The 18,592-nt window shown below is 44.3% G+C and overlaps 1 protein-coding gene across 1 annotated transcript in view; it reads left to right on the forward strand.

Annotated features, from left to right (window-relative positions):
* The first annotated feature begins 467 nt into the window (after positions 1–467).
* The window catches only part of CPLX2 (complexin 2), a 127,575-nt gene continuing 109,450 nt past the window's right edge, over positions 468–18,592 (forward strand). Inside the window, exons 1-2 of the mRNA XM_088662047.1 lie at positions 468–852; positions 12,425–12,500. The gene's annotated coding sequence lies outside the window, so the exon portion shown is untranslated. The remainder of the gene's footprint in view (positions 853–12,424; positions 12,501–18,592) is intronic.

The following is an 18,592-nucleotide window of genomic DNA, read 5'->3' on the forward strand; positions in this document are numbered from 1 at the left end:
GTGCGTCATGTGAACGAGTATGCGGGGCGGGGGTTCCCCCCCCAATATTTTATTCAAGTTGGCACCCCTTGTGGGTGGAATTGGAAGGTGTACCACGGGTCATCTAGTCCAACCCCCCGCAATGCAGGAATCTTCACATAGGTATCACAGGATAGCCAAATCACGCGGTCGATCCTTCTTCCCTCAGGAGGAACAAATAAGTGCCTCTTCCCCGCTCCCAACCTTCCGCCCGCAAATGGGTAGCTCCGCTCTTCTCTCCCCACCGCCTTAAACGTGCTTATCCCCACCCCACACCCTACCCAGCCCTTCCCAATCCTGTCGCTCAACCCCGAGCTTTCCCGGCCCCCGAAACGGCTTGTGCGGTGCAGAAGCGCGCCTGTCGCTCTACCTGCCCGCTCCGCGCCTTTCGCTCTGCCCCGCGCCCTCCCCTTCTATCTGCCTGACACGTCTGCTCGCTCTCCAGGAACGACGTGAGGGAGAGAAAGAGAGAGAGAGAGAAAAGCGCGCCTTCTTCGCCACCTCGCCTCGAGGCTCTCCCCCAGCGGCTGCAAGGAAACAATGGTCTGGAGCCCGCCGCCGCCGCTACGACCAATACGATAATGTGCGAGCCTCCCTGCCGGGCTCGAGGCGGCTATTTTTAGCAGCGCCCGCAAGATCCCCCCCACCCGGCGCGCTCTTCCCTCCCCTCGCCCAAGCCGGGAGTGGAAGCGCCGCCGTGCAGGGCAAAGGGAGCCGACGAGGTACCGGCTGCTGCTGCTGCTCCGACTCCGCTCCCCGCCCCCTTCCGCGGAGCGACCCGGGCGGCCGGCGCCGCAGGAGCCCTTCCTTGCACACGCTGCGCCAGGCGCCCAGGTGGGTTATGGCTGTTTGTGGTGTTGTCGTCTCGGTCGCCGCCGCTTCTCCCTTAGCCGCCCCGCCTGCGAGGCCCAGAAAAGAGAGAGGGAGAGGAAAGCGTGCCTCTTTAACCCCCTCGGGGCTGGGCGTGTCCGCGCCGCCGCCGCAGCCACCGCTTCCCGCTCGCCGGCTCCGAAATGGTGGACGCGCCGAGGCGGGCGAGGAAGGATTGGGACGCAGGTGGAAAGGGCGACTCTTCCAGCCAGGCGGGCGCCCACCTCCCCGAGTCCTCCCGGCGGCTTTTCCTGGCTCTGCTTTCCGGCAGTGGCAGGAAAGGGCCTAGCTAGTGTCGCTGGGAGTAGCCACCTCTCTCTCTCTCTCTCTCTCCCTCCCTTCTTTCCTTCCTTCCCAACGAGCCAAGTAGTCCCATCTATTCCCGCCTGCGGTGTGTGCACGGGGGAAAGAGCTCCGGCTGTTTTGCCTTTTATTGAGGCTTCACCAGACACTCCAGCCTCCAGTCATGGAGGCTTCTGCAAAAGCCTCCCATTTCCTCTCGCTTCCCCTCCCAGCTCCTATTAATAGCAGGGATGCTTTTGTCTTTCCTTTCGCATCCGTTAATTATTCTCATTACTGGGACGGGGTAGGGAGCTGGCAAGGAGAGCTGAAGAAGGAAAAAGAACAAGAGCGGGCGCGGGGTGGGGAGAGTAAGCAGCCGCCCAATCTCTTCTTATATAATCAGGGTAATAAAGGGGCTTTCTGCAGCCTGGTGGGTTGGTGTGGGGGGGGGGGCGATGTGTGGGGTGCTGTGGGATTCCCCACGTACAGACACGCACAAGCCCCTCCCCCAGCCCGTGCTACGCTATAGGCGCAGGCCGCGAGGTGGGCCTGCTCTGGTGGAGCCGAGGTCAACAGATAATGCAACTGGGGGTGGGGGCTCTCACCCAAATCTGAATCGATGCCTTCTGCACTCTCACACCCCCAGAATCAAACAGGAAAAATCTGTAAGGGGGAAAATGGGGATTTGAATACAAATAAAGGCCTCTTGAATTTAATGTATAAGCAGATCTGCCCCCAGTCCCTGGAAGGATTTTAAAAAGTGTACTGGCTTTGAGGTCTATACAGAGGCTGGAGTCCTAAAAGGCTTCACTGCATAGATAATGCAACTATAGTCACAAATTGGAGAGATGGATATGTTATATGTGATATTTGATTTGGAATTTATAGTTGAATGTTGTATATATTATTAGTATTGTGTTATATATATTTAGTATGATTTAATTTCGATGTATGTTTTAATTCGAATCTTAATAAAGTTTATTTTTTTAAAAAAAATTAAAAGATAATGCAACTATATTGTGTACTGCAGACGGAATGGCAATTCTATTTATTTAGTTTCGGTTATCAGATCTGTGCATTGGCTATCTAAACATGCACTGCAACAGGTGGCTCGTAGCTGAACAGGACTGGTGCAGCACCATGCATGGTACCGTGGTGCTTTGTGCTCCAAACGTGGTTGTGTCACACAACCCATCCCTGTCTGGTGTACAGTACCTTAATAAATAAATAAAATTATTTCCAGCGTATCTGAAGAAGTGTGCATGCACACAAAAGCTTATACCCAGAACAAACTTAGTTGGTCTCTAAGGTGCTACTGGACAATTTTTTTAAAATATTATTATTATTATTATTATTATTATTATTATTATTATTATTATTATTCGACTGTGTCAGACTAACACGGCTACCTACCTGAATCTGGTGTACCTTAAGAGGCACACAGAGCCTGAGCAAAACCACAACCTCAAAAACGTCCCTGGGTGTCTCAGATCTCAATAGTGGAATAGCAACTCTCGTGTGTGTGTGTGTGTGTGTTTTATTATATATTTTAAATGTTTTGTTCTGAAGCTGTATCTTGGTGTTTTTTGTTATGTGTATGACCTGCTTTATTTTTTAATTGTTTTGAGATATATATTATATGTTACTTAAAATGCGGGATTTTTTGTTCTTATTAGCAGTAGCAGTTGTATCGAATGTGGAATCTGTATTTTAAAAATATGTATACTAGTTTTTGTTGAGAAATGCAAATTGCTTTGATTTCTTGAAATGGCAATATTGCAATTTGGAGTTTGCACCAACATCGTCTTTTGACCATACCCATGTCAAACCATTATTTACAATGGTGTATTTATAAATCAAAGCTTAAAATCCTGTTCTTTCTTTGATCAGTGACAATAATATGTCATCCAGAGTAATATGGATTACTTTCCCATTAACCATCCTTCCATCTTCGTTAAGCGAAACAGAAGAACAGAAGAAATTTTCTCTTTTCCCCAAAAAAAAATGGTTTGGAAGGAGGTGGGGGGTTGGTTCAATCTGTACAGTGATTGCAGTAGTTCTCTCTTTTTTATCCATAATAAATTAAGATGGTTTATTTAGGATTACACGAATCTACTTCATAAAATGCACTAAAAGGGGGGTGGGCAATGTCTTCTTTTCCCTGATACTTGAACAAAGGCACCTTTAGCCAGGTCAGATGTGGCACTGCTGAGCACTGGGTATTAGATTTGACCTTATGGCAAAGGTCTGACCACCTTTTTCATTTTCAGAGTGGTAGCTGTTGAGGTAGTGGTAACGTGGTATTGTTTAATTGTGGTTTTCATCATGTGACTATGTCTGTTAATGCATTTAACATTTTGTATATAGGATTGGAGGGAGGGGGGAAATCCTATGGTAAGTAGGGGTACAAGAGTGCTAGAATTCTTCCAAGTAGTTTGGATCACTCTATTCACTGCTATGTCCATGGAATTTCCTTGGCAAAATACTGGAGTGGTTTGCCAGTTCCTTCCCCAGGTGGATCACATTTAGCCTAAACTCTCAGCTATTACCTGTCCGTCTTGGGTGGCCCTGCACGGCATAGCTCATAGCTTCTCTGAGTTATTCAAGCCCCTTTGCCACAACAAGGCAATGATCCCATGCGGGAGGCGGTGGAAGACAGGAGTGCCTGGTGTGTTCTGGTCCATGGGGTCACGAAGAGTCGGACACGACTAAACGACTAAACAACATTCACTGCTATTGTTCAGAAGGATAAAAGCCCCCCATCTTGACCTGGCTTTCTTTACTTGCTATTTCCAACACTGGGGGCAACACCTGCTTATCCAATGGGATGGGAAGAGAACAACAGAGGGAGGGGAAGGAAGGGAAAGCTGAGGTTGATGAAGTGAGAAGGGCAAGCACATATTTATGTGGAACAAAAATATTTGGACAGCTGGTAATTTTTGGAGTCTTGCCTTATTGTGTCATTTATCCCAAACCATGTTCCTAAACTGGCCATGAACCAGAAATACAGGCATGTGGCAAAAATCTGTGGATATTTTATGGAGCGCATAAATTATGGTGACAACATGTTGATGCTTTCAGCAGAAAACATGATAACTGAATGCACCTGTGGCAGTGAACAAGATGATAACAGCAGTGAGTTGTCTGTTGTACAGATTATGTGGAGAGCAACCTATTTCAAATACATAGAGTGTATATGCTGTGTATTAGTGGTATCCAAACTGTGTACCTTCAGTTTATCATTTCATCCTCATTGACTTGACTGCCAAGGATTTGCTGTAAGATGCTTCTATTTTTATTTAGACCAAGATTTAAGGTACGCAATCAGTTCTCGCAGAGCACCAGCCAAATGCAGCGAACCTCATTTTTGTCCTCTCAGGACTGCAACACTTAACACATCTAGTATTCTTCTCTGACTGTGAGAACTGCAGCTTAAGGTTGGTAGCGGAGTCATGTTGCAGTTTAGGGAAGCTTTTCCATCTTTCCTGATCTTCTCATCTATGATAGGGTGCAATGTTTAATCAATTAATCTGTTAAGATTAATGGATAGAAAACAATTTTAATTAACTAAAACAGTGCCCTCCAATAATCCAGGCAGCATATTTTTAACATTAAAAAAGTTGTTACAGGTACAACCAAAGCTTATTAAGTAACCTATTGAAGGAGGCATTCCTTTGTTTCACACAGGAGACAATGTTTCTTCTAAAAAGGCTACCTGCTAGAACACATGTATACATCATTAAAACAAAGCATGTGTCTTGTTTCAGAGCTATTGTTTTACCTACTTTCAAATTTCTGGGCTAAGAATTCTTTAATCATATGCCAGCCCCATTTGCTGAGCTTCCAAAGAACCCCAGGATTTCCTGGAACAAAGTTTTAAAAGCCAGTGTTCCATAGTGAACAATGAAAACCAGACATGGATTGTAAGATGGCTCAAAGCTTCTGCTTGGGGAATAAGATTTATGCCTGGAGATGGGGAAGCACACAAAAAATCTGCCAGAAGTCACTGTTCACTAATCCTTCGGGTGTTAGAGCAGGGCAGGGCACCTTGTAACCCTCCAAATGTTATTGGATGCCAACTCCCATCAGCCCCAACCAGCATGGCCAGTTATGGTCCAACAGCATCTGGGGGCTACATGTTTCTCATCCCTGTGTTTGAAAGCTTGCATCATCACCCTTGTACCATTTCTGGGATTCTGGTAGCACCATTATTTCCTGTTCAGAAGAATCCGGAAGCATCACAAAAGATAACACACTACATATAAAGATGGAGCTTTGAAACTTCTTTGAATGCAGGTGGGGGTTTGTTTCTTCCACCTGCTGTGTGCACCACCATTAGTATTGAGATCATCCTAGCTAGACATAGCTATTAACACCTTGGAGAGGTAGATGAGAAATTGTGTTCACACCTTAACCCTTCCAAGTGTTTTATTTGGAGCAGTTTGTACTCGAGATAGCTAAACGGGCCCAACAGGATTTTCATAGATTTTTTTTTAATGAGAAGAGGAGATAAGTCAGATTGTCAAATCATTATTGTTTTGGTTGCATTACAGTAGCACCAAGAATCCCCTGTGAGATGAGCAATGAACACACATAGTAAGAAAGAGCTGCACATCTTGCCCTGGACAGTCCTGAGAGCAGAATATAAGCAAGGCCAATATCATTGTTTGGAGAGAAACAGCCAGATCAGGGACGGGGGGGGGGGGGGATCCAGATTTCTTGGTTCTTCTATCATTGCTTTCTGCACTGACTAGCCCATATGTTGTTTGCTTGTTTTAAGAAACATTGAACCATGTACAATAAAATCTTAGGACACAATCCAACAGAAAATAAGCATTTTTATGTAGAGTTGTCTCCATGAGAAATAACTGTGTGTACTTACCTTCCTCCATTGCCTTCAGTGTTACTTGGGCGGTCCTGAGAACAATTCTTACTGAACTCAATAAGACTTGCTTCTGAGTCAATGTGTATAAAAATGTCACTGTTAAGTGCTTCAGATTGGTTGGATCTGTTCTGGGCAGAAGGTAGATTGGAATCTACTCTGGAATATTCAAGCTTTGTTGTGGAAGAAGGGTTTTCCTACACAGCTGCAGCTAGTTGCTATAGGTAGCAGAGAAGGACTGTAGCCGATGTTGTGGTTTCTGCTTATTCTTCTTACCTTTTAGTGCAGTGGTGGCCAAACTTGGCACTCTAGCTGTTTTGGGACTACAGTTCCCATCACCCCTGACCACTGGTCCTGTTAGCTAGGGCTGATGGGAGTGGTAGTCCCAAAACAGCTGAAGGGCCAAGTTTGGCCATCACTGTTTTAGTACAATTAAAGTTGTTTGTGGAAAAGCAGGTAAGCATCTTTGTCCTGTTTCTCCCTTGAGCTGTCTGTCTACATGTTCCTGAACCCTCCCTGCACCACCCTTTCAGAAAAGATGGCTTGTTTTGGGGTGAAAAATGAACTTGCAGGAGGAAACCCTGTTAAACCTTATTGTAAGGTAAAGGTGAAGGGACCCCTGACCATTAGGTCCAGTCGTGACCGACTCTGGGGTTGCAGCGCTCATCTTGCTCTTATGGCCGAGGGAGCCGGCCAGCATGACAAAGCCGCTTCTGGCGAACCAGAACAGCACACGGAAACACCGTTTACCTTCCCACCGGAGCGGTACCTATCTATCTACTTGCACTTTGACGTGCTTTCGAACTGCTAGGTTGGCAGGAGCTGGAACTGAACAACAGGAGCTCACCCTGTTTCGGGGATTCAAACCGCCAACCTTTTGATTGGCAAGCCCTAGGCTCTGTGGTTTAACCCACAGCACCATCCGCATCCCTTATTGTCACATCAGACTAATGTGGTTTCAGAGAAGATCCGGCTTCCTTCTGGCAAGGGTGATTTATACAAAACTCCAGTTTTATACTTTGAGAGGTTTAGGTTGTGAAATGCAGTAATCGAATACCTAAAATAAGGATCTGGTTCCAGATTAGTCCCACAATTTCACTTTCATTAGGCTTGGAGCTGATTCACACATGCATATGTTGCTGACTTGAGAACTGCAAGATATGAGTTGCAACGTAGGTGTGAATGAGGCTTCACATATCAAATTCCACAGATACCTCCATCCAACACAGTGGTTTTCAGTGGAGCCAGTTCAAACATTCAACTGTGAGCTATTTCCATGATGTGCAGGGTATTCTGCATGCTCACAACCTGGCCAGAATGAAGTAGACATTCCAATTTTATGAACTAGTGACTGTACATGGGGATCCAGGCATGCATACATTGTAACTAGTGCAATTGCAGCAATTATTCGTTTTTCCTTAGAAGATTCTGTGTTTGACCAGCAGATTTAAATCCCACAATGAACTGTGAAGTTTAGTAGGATTTGGAGTCCCTGCCTGTTTGTGTTTCCATGAGTTGGTTTGCTGAATCCAGTGCTTGGCATCTGGATAAAATAGTCTCCAAGAATTGTCTTTCAAGGTCAAAACAATGTACAGGTAGCCAAAATAGTTTCTGACAGTGGCTAAAACTAGGTGCATGAGGGGAAATGTATAAGGCACTGGAGTCGTTATTGAATGATCCATTTTCTGTCATTTACTCACAGCTTCTGCCAAGGAGAGGAACATCTTGATAATGAGATTGTATTCCCTGACCAACTTGGCTTGATGCCATTACTGGATTGACTCTCTCTATTTTTTTATAAAAAAATATAATACACTGTTAAAGCCAGTTTTATTCTTTACTTCCACAATATCCCAAGCAAATAATTCCACAGATTAAACTGTGTGGAAAGCTATGGTCCAAAAAGATGTAGCAATAAAAAAGATTTCAGTTCCATAGTCTTGTAGAATCATAAGGCTGAATAGCATGTTAAAGTCTGCTCAAGTAAGGCAGGGTGTGATACATATAAATCTTGTCCTTTGGGGACCCATTGCTTTGTTGATGTTTGTAATCTGATGGAGGTGACCTTGGTTCATGAAAGGTTATGCCATAATAATTGTGTTAGTGTCTAGGGTCCCACTAAAGTCTCTTTTTGTATACAACTAACTGAAAATTATAGGACTTGCACCAGAGTTTTGCATCAGCAGTTTTGTAACTTCTTCAGTCTGTATGAAATTATTCTCATTAGCCATATCTCCCAGCAAACTTCATGATTGAACAGGTATTTGAACCTGAGTCTTCCATGTCTAAACCTACTAACCCACCCTGACTTCCCCACTGCCTTCCTAACCATCATCATATTCCCATAGACAGGCAATTGGCTCATTCCAGGCAGAGTTATCAGTGGGACCAGAAGAGCACACAGGAATTCAGGCAAGAAACAGGACCTTGGAGAGCTCCAAGTGGAGCCTGACAAAGTTCAAGCTGGATACAAACCACCAAGTTCGGCAAAGATCTGGAGCTCACTGAAGGCTGATAAATATGGGCAGCCAGTTCAGGTTGTGAACTCTCCAGGATCTCAGGCATGGATCTTTCAGTGATCCTTTTAACTGGAGGTGCCAAGGGTTGCTCCTGGGCGCTTCCATGAGCAAAGCATGTTGTTTGTGGAAAAGCAGGTAAGCATCTTTGTCCTGTTTCTCCCTTGAGCTGTCTGTCTACATGTTCCTGAACCCTCCCTGCACCACCCTTTCAGAAAAGATGGCTTGTTTTGGGGTGAAAAATGAACTTGCAGGAGGAAACCCTGTTAAACCTTATTGTAAGGTAAAGGTGAAGGGACCCCTGACCATTAGGTCCAGTCGTGACCGACTCTGGGGTTGCAGCGCTCATCTTGCTCTTATGGCCGAGGGAGCCGGCCAGCATGACAAAGCCGCTTCTGGCGAACCAGAACAGCACACGGAAACACCGTTTACCTTCCCACCGGAGCGGTACCTATCTATCTACTTGCACTTTGACGTGCTTTCGAACTGCTAGGTTGGCAGGAGCTGGAACTGAACAACAGGAGCTCACCCTGTTTCGGGGATTCAAACCGCCAACCTTTTGATTGGCAAGCCCTAGGCTCTGTGGTTTAACCCACAGCACCATCCGCATCCCTTATTGTCACATCAGACTAATGTGGTTTCAGAGAAGATCCGGCTTCCTTCTGGCAAGGGTGATTTATACAAAACTCCAGTTTTATACTTTGAGAGGTTTAGGTTGTGAAATGCAGTAATCGAATACCTAAAATAAGGATCTGGTTCCAGATTAGTCCCACAATTTCACTTTCATTAGGCTTGGAGCTGATTCACACATGCATATGTTGCTGACTTGAGAACTGCAAGATATGAGTTGCAACGTAGGTGTGAATGAGGCTTCACATATCAAATTCCACAGATACCTCCATCCAACACAGTGGTTTTCAGTGGAGCCAGTTCAAACATTCAACTGTGAGCTATTTCCATGATGTGCAGGGTATTCTGCATGCTCACAACCTGGCCAGAATGAAGTAGACATTCCAATTTTATGAACTAGTGACTGTACATGGGGATCCAGGCATGCATACATTGTAACTAGTGCAATTGCAGCAATTATTCGTTTTTCCTTAGAAGATTCTGTGTTTGACCAGCAGATTTAAATCCCACAATGAACTGTGAAGTTTAGTAGGATTTGGAGTCCCTGCCTGTTTGTGTTTCCATGAGTTGGTTTGCTGAATCCAGTGCTTGGCATCTGGATAAAATAGTCTCCAAGAATTGTCTTTCAAGGTCAAAACAATGTACAGGTAGCCAAAATAGTTTCTGACAGTGGCTAAAACTAGGTGCATGAGGGGAAATGTATAAGGCACTGGAGTCGTTATTGAATGATCCATTTTCTGTCATTTACTCACAGCTTCTGCCAAGGAGAGGAACATCTTGATAATGAGATTGTATTCCCTGACCAACTTGGCTTGATGCCATTACTGGATTGACTCTCTCTATTTTTTTATAAAAAAAATATAATACACTGTTAAAGCCAGTTTTATTCTTTACTTCCACAATATCCCAAGCAAATAATTCCACAGATTAAACTGTGTGGAAAGCTATGGTCCAAAAAGATGTAGCAATAAAAAAGATTTCAGTTCCATAGTCTTGTAGAATCATAAGGCTGAATAGCATGTTAAAGTCTGCTCAAGTAAGGCAGGGTGTGATACATATAAATCTTGTCCTTTGGGGACCCATTGCTTTGTTGATGTTTGTAATCTGATGGAGGTGACCTTGGTTCATGAAAGGTTATGCCATAATAATTGTGTTAGTGTCTAGGGTCCCACTAAAGTCTCTTTTTGTATACAACTAACTGAAAATTATAGGACTTGCACCAGAGTTTTGCATCAGCAGTTTTGTAACTTCTTCAGTCTGTATGAAATTATTCTCATTAGCCATATCTCCCAGCAAACTTCATGATTGAACAGGTATTTGAACCTGAGTCTTCCATGTCTAAACCTACTAACCCACCCTGACTTCCCCACTGCCTTCCTAACCATCATCATATTCCCATAGACAGGCAATTGGCTCATTCCAGGCAGAGTTATCAGTGGGACCAGAAGAGCACACAGGAATTCAGGCAAGAAACAGGACCTTGGAGAGCTCCAAGTGGAGCCTGACAAAGTTCAAGCTGGATACAAACCACCAAGTTCGGCAAAGATCTGGAGCTCACTGAAGGCTGATAAATATGGGCAGCCAGTTCAGGTTGTGAACTCTCCAGGATCTCAGGCATGGATCTTTCAGTGATCCTTTTAACTGGAGGTGCCAAGGGTTGCTCCTGGGCGCTTCCATGAGCAAAGCATGTTGTCCACTCCTCCATGAAAACACGGGCTGTGTTTCCCACTGAGGGTTCATAAAACAGGTGCTTGGTCAAGTCTCCTATAATTTTCAGAGCATTTGTATTATAATGTCCAAATCAGATTACACACACACACACACACACACACACACACACACACATGTCTCAAAGCTCCTAAGTTTGTAGCTAAAATAAATTAGAGAAAGTTAATACATTTATGCAAAGGAATAGACTGTAATGCTCAAGAGACACAAGAGCCTCACACTCATACACATTCTCAGGGTTCTACCAGCTTCATCTGTGCTGATTTCTTTCTGGCTAATGGGACCAATTCTGGTCATCCTCTGTCTCTTTTTCTTCCCTGATTTGTGTGCTGTCAGTGCAGACAACACCGATCATTATTTTGGAGGTGGGGGAGATCCTTGCCGGCAACATTTGTGTACAACATTTGTCATATTTGAGAACTTAGCAGGACTCTCAGCAGAGATGGAATCTTGCCAGCCAGAGTTTTTGTGGGGAAGGAATGGAACCAACGTGATGTAGCCACTGCTGCCATGAAATACTGGGACAGCCCAGTGTTCACACTGAAGGAAGAATCAATACACACCTGAAAATTCTGAAAATTAAAGAGGGAAATGTGTTTTTAAAAATTGATATCTAAAACAAATGTGGAAATGACCATGGAAACTAATCTGGAATCAACTTAGTTTATCTTTCCCTTACCATGTAGCACACCCATCTCTGTGACTAATCTGTCAGAGTGGCTAGGACAGGAGTCCAGGGATAATCTACGTGGCAGAAGGAAAGTGGAATGAAGCCCATTTGTAATGGGGGTTGAGTAACTCTTAGGGGGAAAGCATGGAAACCAGAAATAAAAGGCAGAGACAAACACTGGATTGTTAAAGGCGGGGGGAGATGTTTTGAGGGAATAAGCTACACGTGTTGGGAACTCCTGGATTTTTCCCCTTTTAAAACAGGATGGGAGTAGTCTATATTGGATCAGAGCAGTTGTGCCTGTCCCCTTGGAGGACTAAGAAGCAGCTGATGGGGTGGGGAGCATGTAAACCAGGGAAACAACATGAGGGGAAAGGTCCAAATATTCACCCATCCCCCTTTGCAGCAGCTCTGCTCCAGTCAAATTGAAGATCACCACTACTGCTTTAAAGTCATAACAAATGTATCAGGAGATTAATCATGGATCTATCACGTGATGTCTCATTTGGCACTGAATAGATGGCTGAACCAGAGATTCTGGAGAGGGAACCGCATTTGGAAAATAATGAGATGGTGTCCTAAGGGAGTCATTGCTAAGCAGAAGTGCATGTGATGTACTTTCTAGTATTCTGTTGTGGCTGTTGCCCCTTATAATGAAAGTTCTGGCTCAATGTGTAAGTTAAAGACAGTTGCTGCTGCTATAGCACAGGTGATGGTTCTGCTAGCTAAGGTCCACTGAGCTAGGCCAGAAGTGGCATCAAAAGGAAGAGCAGGAGTGCAAGTCCAAGCTCTCCTTATCTTGTCCTCTTCATCTACATGCCTTTCTAGGGTCTGTGCTCCCTTTGACATGCACTACCTGACTGAGGAGCCCTGAAGGAGCACCTGCCTGCAGATCAACAGCAAGGTAGGTGCATTTCTCTTCTGCTTCCAAGTTGCTGCTTATATATTTATTTGTTGTATGAATCACCTTTTGCATACATCTCAATGTGATTTGCAAATATACAATAAAAACTCAAAAAAGTTGTTTTAAAAACAACTAAAGATATGTTTTTAAAATTGATACAAAATGGCCATGTTGATCCTCTACAATTATGGTTTTTGGTATGGGTGTGAAAGCGTTTTCACGGGCTTACTCCATTATAATGTTTCAGTGATTATCCTTTTTTTCACTTTGTAACTTAGTTGTTTTCAGATTGTTGCCTTGATACTATTCTACTGAATGTTAGTTAGCTTCGTTCAATGAAGATGTCAACTCAGTGTGTGGCAGTTGTGGAAAAGGTGGCGTTCATGTTAGGGGATCATTGGGAACAAGACTAAAAATGCAACTGCCGATATCATGCTACTGTTATACAAATATGTCTTTGTAAAAATATCAAAATGTAGAGAAATTAAGAGGGCGCCTTTTATCAGTTATGTACTTTCTTAGAATAGTGCGGCTAAGTTGGTTGGTTTTCTTCGAAGCCTGATAGTGGTGCTTTTTGTGTTGATTTCTAGATAGCTACAGGGGAAATCACTGTCTTTAGTTTGGGGTCTCCTGAGTGCTTCCTTTGTCTGGCAGGGGAAGAGGAAACTTAAGTGACACCTGGCACTCTTCTCACAGCTCCTTTTACCCAACTCCTCCACACAGTGCATTGCATTTCCTTTGCCACACATATTTATGGGCCAGAGTCACCGTACATGTGCATTTATATATGATATTAAAGATGTGGATAAAGACCAGCTGTGCAAGGATAGGCCAAAGGGACCTATGGTGCCAGTGATAGCATTGAGGCCAAATGCATTACAGATCTTTAGCGGAGAATGGAATTTGGACCCATTTGCAGGAACTGGGAAGAGAGAACACCTCATACATAGTGAGAAAAAGGCTCGAATCTTTGAAAATAAGCTACCCTTCAGGCTGAGGCCTTCGGTGTTTATTTCAGGTAGTTCAGAAGCTCCCATCTCTGGTGCAGCAAACCACTCAGCTGGGAAGGGTGGTTGTATGAGGTGTTTAATAATACATGACATGGAGACTTAGGGCTTTGTTCACTCTGTACAAATTATAAAATAATAATAATAACAACGGTAAGAATAAGAATAGTCTCCCCTTTAGGGTAGCTAGAACTAGCGAGCAGCATTCCATTCTGTTTCCTTCGGATTGCATTCACAAGTCACTGGGCATCTAGTGACCTGTCTGACTAAAACTGGTTTCAGTTTTAAGTAGTTTCCAAGGATGCCAGTTGTCAGGGATGCTGGGAAATGTAGTCCAGCAACACCTAGAGGGCCACATGCTTCACATCCCTGCTCAATGCTCTCACTTAAGTAGTTGTCTTATTTCAGGCCTATGAGGGATTTGCCCATGTAGTCCAATATTTGTTTCAATGTTCCACACATCACTATGGTAATGTACATTGTGATTCGGGAACCTGCTTTTAGAGCTGTGGTGCCAGTTCTCTAGAATTCTCTTCCATTAGAAATGAAACAAGACCCAACCCTGTTATTCTTTCAACATGTACTGAAAGGTTTTCTCCCAAGCCTTCCCAGGTTTGTCTACTTTGTTGTTTCTTCAGTTTTAATTATTGCACATTTGTTTCTTCAGCTTTAATACTGTTATATGGTCTGTGTTATGCATCATTTATTTTAGTTTCTATCTCTGTACTTTTTATGCTGATTTATTGTTTACTTGTATTATAGTTCATATTTTTTTCTATTTTATTGTCAAGTGGAGTTGGGTTGTAGAGGAAATTCCTCAAAAAGCAGGATTATAATAAATGAACAGCATCAACTCTCCAGAGCCTTTGGCAGGGGACTTTCTCAGCACAGACTGCTTCACGTCCTTTTAACTGGAGATGCATTTTAGCATGACAAACTTTTCTCAGATTTATTTATGTACTGACTTATAATAAGAGTTATATGCCCCTCTGCACATAGCATACCAAAGTAGCACATAGCATGTGATGTGAATATTTTTTCCTTCTAATACTGTATGCCATGGCATAGCGCATGGGCCCACTTAAGCCCATTGATTTCAGTGGATTTTAGCATGCTTAGTTTTGTCTGTGCTGGATTGCTTTAATTCATTCTTCCCAGTGAATAGAGTAGTGAAACCTTAAGATATTGGCCATTATTTGAAGCTTTCTGCTCAATTGGTTGTCTTAAGTTTGACTATGAAACCAACTAAGGTTGCAGTTTTGAACCTGCTCAATACAAACTACGTAATCTTAATACAGTAGTACCTTGGAAGTCAAACACAAACTGTTCCGGAATGAACGTTCGCAAACCAGAACACTCACTTCTGGGTTTGTGGCGTTCGGCAGCCAAAACATTCGAGTCACAAGGTGTTCGTCAACCAAGGTAGCTACTTCTGAGTACAAGTTTGCACTGTGAGTAGCCAGTTAAAATGCTAGATGCAGATCTACTAAAGGTAGAATGTTATTTTGACTAAGTTACACAGCTAGATAACGTATTATTTGCAAGGTGATCGTACGCATATGGCCTTTGTGGATGGGAAAGTCCTTATAGACAAAGGAACTCTGAGAACACAGGAAGAGCCTGCTGGATCAGGCCTATGACCCATCCAGCACAGCAGCCAGTTCACACAGTAGCCAATCAGATACCTGTTGGAAACCTGCAAGCAGGATTCAGGCAAAGAAGGGTACTCTCCCCTCATGTGGTTTCTAGAAACTGGTCCTCAGAAACACCACTGCCTCTAACCATGAAGGCAGAGCCGAGCCATCGCAGCTGGTAGCTGTTGATAGTGCCCCCCACCCATGAATTTAATCTAACTCTATATATCCATCAGATTGTTGGATATACACATAGACCGCCTTTCTTTCAGAAGACAGCTCCAAATTAAATTCCACATTTTTTAAAAAAAAACCTGACTGAAACAACTCATTTTATTGTATTGATCCTAAGATGTTTGTCAGAGCTGGAGATAATACATGCATCTCTCTTAATGCAAGTTCTGTTATTGTGGTATCTCTATATGCCCCAAGTGCATTGTTGCTCATGCACAATACTCCCGCAAGGCCCTCATAATGCAACATGGTGGGATGTACAATGTACAGTTCTGCTACTTTACATCCCTGTACAGCCTTAAAAGACAGAGGTGTTTATTTATTTTTGACAGCAAAATTGTTTGAGCTTTCTGAAGTGGAGAGAAATAAAAGGGAAAGGAACTCTGAGTCACTTCTGATGAGATAACAGTGACAACTGAAGCAAGGCACCACCACAACCCCTGCTCAGTGCAACTTGCCATTTTTCTTTGCACAGAAGAGATGGGATCTTGCATTAGTTTACAGCTTCCACATTACACACGCTAAGCAATGTGTGTGTGCATGTGCACCGCATGTTGTACAGTGGCTCTAATAGCACAGTCCTCAGACATAAGTTGCACTGTTTTCGATGAGGCCTACACATAGGTAAGTTTGCATAGAATTGCGGTCTCGAGCTGTAAGCTTATTCACACTCAGTGGGAGTCAGCTCCACGGAACTCTTTAGGTCTTAGGATTGTGCTTTAAATTGCTAAAGTAAGAAGGAAGTGCTTCTTCTCACCTTGCACAGCCAAATGATATGGTGGCCGTCAACAGCTTTAAAGTGACAGTAGACAGATTGGGGGGGAGGAGCTAAAGCTTTCCAGAGCTACAGTATTTTTTATTACCGTGTTTTCCCTATTTTAAGACGTAGTCATAAAATAAGCCGTAGCAGGCTTTTAAAGCATTTGTGAAATATAACATCCCCCCTGAAAATAAGCCATACCTCCGCGCTGCACGGAGCGAGACCGTGAGCGCCCAGCCAGCCAGCGGGACCCAGCACGCCGGCCGCAGGAGGAGGAGGAGGACGTCTGCCGGGTCAGCGCCCGGAACCGGCTACTGCTGCTGCTGCAGTGCCGCACGGAAGGAGAGCACCAAGCCAGCAGCAGCAATGCCAGCCGCGGCAGGAGGAGGCAGGCACCCAGCACCGGCGGCTGCTGCAGCCCCGACAAAGTGTGCAGCAGCACCGCTTGCCCCGAGGCAGCGGGACCCAGCAGCAGCGCTGTCCTTGTCCTCCCACTGCTGTTGCTGCTGCTGCCAGGCCAGGTGGAGGCGAGGCTGCTGCTCGCCCCTGGGGGCCGCGGAGGAGGCTGGGTGGGGACAGCTGGAGCCCAGCTGGGCAGCAGCAGCAGCGGGAAGACAAGGACGGCGCTGCTGCTGGGTCCTGCTGCCTCGGGGCGAGCAGCGCTGCTGCGCGCTTTGTTGGGGCTGCAGCAGCCGCCGGTTCCAGGCGTCTGCCTCCTCCTCCTCCCGAAAAGGAATGCTCCGCTTCGCCACCACCACCACCCGCAATGCTGGGGCTGTCAATCGCACCCCAAGGGTCCAAAGGTCCAAATGTAGGTTGCTTAATAATAAAAAAATAAGACACCCCCCCCCCCCGAAAATAAGCCATAGGCTTATTTTCTTGAGTAAAATAAATATAAGACGGTGTCTTAAAATATGGGAAACACAGGTATTTCAAATGTATAGCTTTCCCTTCCACCCTGAAAGGAGCCTAGGGCAGCTCACAATAATAAAATTACATTTTTAAACAACAATAACAACAAAGCTCTTAACATGTTGCAGACAGCAGTTTAAACCAGAGTATGAAAACTTTGTAAAAGCCCCAAACCCTGGACAAATAAAATATTGCTACATTTCCTGAATGCAGCTGACTGCCTGGTTTCCCTTGAAAGGGAGGCCCATATCTCAGGTATTGCCATTGAGATGGCCCTCTGGTATTTTGAGGTATAGCGTTTCTGATGTTAGAGGTAACATACAGGCATCATGGTTAGTATTTTTGGCCCGAAATTGGAAACCTGGGATGGGCGGGGGGGATAAGGACTTTTCTCAAGTCATTGTTCTTCATGCTGCCTTCTACTGATAGGGACCACGAGCAAGACCTTCACTGTCAGATACCTCTGCTGTGCTTATCTTATTTGTTGAGTTTCTTTCTGAGTGGTGGCACTTTGTCTCAGCCCATCGCTGCTCTACTGCACTGCTTCTAACTAAAGAGGAACCGATTTTCCAACATGTCCCCAATGCCTAACTATAGTTTCTCTGGTTCGAACAAGCCTGTGATCTTTTGGAGAGTCACTGGGTGATGATGATCTCATTGCTGACCATTGCTATTTTAAAAAAGAAGAAAGATTAGATGTACACTCACCTGCTGAAGCTGTAATAGAAGAAAACGCATAACTGTCAGATACTTTTAAAAAAATAGAGGATCAAAAATATGGTCATAACGGGGATAGTTGTGGAGCTTTTCACTAGTCAAGTTGAAAGCCATATTCATTAGGGAGGCTGTGACAGTTTCACAACCACATGCTGTATGGCAGCTCTAAGGGAAATGGATGTATACTATCTGCGGGAAGAAGAAACTCATTTTTCCCAGTGACAAAATATTGTTTTGAGTGCTGGGGAAACATTTGCTCCACAATAAAAAAGCATAGCCTCAAGGGAAGACAAGCGGACAGTGTGCTACAAATGAGAAACAACCGTTGTTATTTATTTATGTAATGAATGTGCATGGCAGCCCTTGACAGAGCAACAGAAGTGCAATTGACAGATCTCTGCCCTGAGGAGTTTACATTGTAAATTTAGACATGATGGGCAAAAGAGAAGTAGGATGAAGCACGGGTAAGAGAGATGGTTATGTACAAATACATCTCCATATATTTTAGGAATCATTTCAATTGGACACTAGCAAACTAGCTGCTGATTTATTTGCCTAAAATGATAAAGAGCTTGATCATGCTGAGAGACCTATAGAGTGCTAAGGGTTTCTTAGAATGAAATTTCTGTTCTTGAGGGGGTAAGTGCCTAAGGGCAGAACATTGCTTAGTTTGCATCTTTCAGACCTTCAGAGGAATGCTGAAGTGAAAACCCAAGTAGGAGAGAGCACCCATGTAGTACAGTACAGGCAAAAGATTGGAAATGGGGAAGCCTCTTATCCTCTAGATGTGTTGAACTACAACTCCCATCAGTGCAGCCATCACAATCA

This window comes from Zootoca vivipara, chromosome 2, assembly GCF_965207765.1.
Source record: "Zootoca vivipara chromosome 2, rZooViv2.hap1.1, whole genome shotgun sequence".
Lineage (NCBI taxonomy): Eukaryota > Metazoa > Chordata > Lepidosauria > Squamata > Lacertidae > Zootoca > Zootoca vivipara.